The sequence below is a fragment of the Montipora capricornis genome, chromosome 10 (genome assembly GCF_036669925.1).
Source record: "Montipora capricornis isolate CH-2021 chromosome 10, ASM3666992v2, whole genome shotgun sequence".
Classification (NCBI taxonomy): domain Eukaryota; kingdom Metazoa; phylum Cnidaria; class Anthozoa; order Scleractinia; family Acroporidae; genus Montipora; species Montipora capricornis.
In genome coordinates this window covers 48,782,722-48,785,221 of record NC_090892.1, presented here as the reverse complement: position 1 = coordinate 48,785,221, position 2,500 = coordinate 48,782,722, and positions in this window count along the sequence as shown.

Genomic DNA, 2,500 nt, shown 5'->3' with positions numbered 1-2,500 from the left:
GCATCAACAAACATGACCAAACACCTTTGTTAACTCTTTCGCTGTCGTTTCCACCACAGCAGCACGATGTCTCCTGAGGCAGCAAGTCGGTGGCATCCATGGATGTCTCCATATGGTTACGAGGTTATACATATGCCAAACATGGTTAAAAAATGTTACGGCTGTGGCAACAAATTTGTGGGCAAATACAGAAACTCGCGATTTAATTTGGTCATTAAAGATATGGACAGGCTAATTGCCGGAAAAGATTCGTTGGGCCAACTGAGATATAGCGTTGACTTCAACAACACTTTTTTTTTTTGAAGAAAGCGTTTGTATCCTAAATAAATAAGTTTTAGAATCGTATTTTTTTGTTTTCAAATTTCGCGGGCGCCGCCATCTTGAATAATTGTGACATATTACGGTTGCCTTATTGTTATTAGTTCCTGGATGGGAGACCAAAACGATATACCCCTCATAAAACAGAAGCATCGGACGGAAAATACTATTAACGCTAACAAATGCGAATTCAGCAAGGTATAGATTTTGTTAGCTTGATTTATGCAAAACAAGAACATCATTCTAAAAGCTTATTCTACGCAAAAAGTAGGTTCTGGAGGTAATTTTGAGAGTGGAAATCAAGGTTACGCGGCAGACGGCAAATACAAACTCACGATTTAATTCAGTTAACACACCAGAAAGACGCTAACCTCATTTTGACAAGAAAATGCTTTACTATTGCCATAAAAACTATCCAGTTAAGCTCGCATATCATAAAACATGATGAATTCATAAAGGCCACCTTTTCCAGCGAACAATTTTTTGAAAAAAACAACATATTTGCTATTAGAGGCAAAAACCCCTTCTATTTCATTGCGTGCGTGAAGAAACTCAATCGTGTCAAATATGCGCAATATTGCAACAAACTAAATTTCAGGATCAAACCGTTTCCATGAAGAACCTCTTCCTTGAATAATGAAGCACAACATAGACGACAAGCTTTCTTTCAAATAATTCTTGGCTGTCACATTTCCAATTATGTTTTTACTGAAGATCCACGTAAGGCGTTCGATTCGTTCTCTGTCATTGTTGAACCCATAAGTTACCAGAGAATTTTCCATTTGGTTTCAGTGTTCTACATAACAGCACACTTGGTAAAATTTTAGAAATACAGCTTACTTTGATTTCGGCTCGACGGGCGACAGATTGTTGTCGAAGTCCATTACTCGACGCTTTTAAGATTCCAGGTGTTCGATTTTCGCCGCCTGCCTAGTTTATCCAACTGACTTTCCATTATTGAGCTCCATAAGGGTATATTTTGTTCAAGGATCCACTAAAACGCCATTCGCGTTACATGACTTTCGACGCCATTGCAGGCTAAGTTAATCGTTCTACTGTGTCCACCAGAGAAATCTACGCATTTCCCATTACCCTCTCGATCCTAAGAAAGTACGCGCAGAAGGCTTTATGCACAAAGGCACCACTTAGCAGGGGAGTGACAGGCAAGACGAAATGAAACGCAGATTCCGACTGGGTTTGCCATACTGGCAACCCAGTAAAAAGCTCTTTGTGTCAGGACAAACACGGCAACCTTAACACAACACAATTATTCAAGATGGCGGCGCCCACGAAATTTGAAAGTGAAAATAAGTGATTTTGAAATTCAGTTTTCCTGATATAAACACCTTTTTTGAAACAAATTTCGAACAAATTTGTTTGGAGACATTATATCCTTCGGTTTAAACTTATTCTGTAGTGAGAGTGGAGGTTTCCTTTAAAGCCCTACTGAATTAGATTAATGCATGGCTCCAAGGATCTAAGCCGGAAGTACATGATCACTGGCGGACTTTCAACCCACGCGGCTTCGGTTCATCTGTATTAATATAATGAGCCTCAAAAGTGTATACCAAATCAGTTCAGAACGGCCCGAAGAGTATAACTTGTATAACTGATGTTCCTTCACCATTGCCAGTAATCCTCTAAGAAAAATATTGAGGGGGAAATCTAGGGACAAAAGCTAAAAAAAAAACCATAAAAAACTACCTTCGACATTTTACCCTCTATGATCTACCATCGACATTAACAAAAAAAACAACTCCGAACAAACGAAACTTATAGCAAGCAAAACAGGCAAGCGAAAAAGCATGCGAAATGAGCAAGCGAAACAGAAAAGTGAAATTACGCGCCGACGTTCCCCAGACACAGAAAGAAAAGACAGACACAGAAAGGTGGGAAATCTCAAAAAGCTAAAAAAACCTATGAAAAAAAAAAAACTACCCTCGACAAAAACCTACAGTCCATTTTGGGATAAGTAAAAACATGGATTGTTTCCAAACCTTTTTAATCTTTTACGAAATCTGGAACGGATCCTGAAACATGCATATTTAGTTGCATTTTATCGATGCAAAAGAGCCAGGTGAAAACAGTCGCCAACCTGTGTTTTCGGCTCCTTTAAACTTTTTACGAGGTTGCTAAAAGCCTATGCAGAAGCAGAGGATAACCATTTTGCTAGGAATTAACT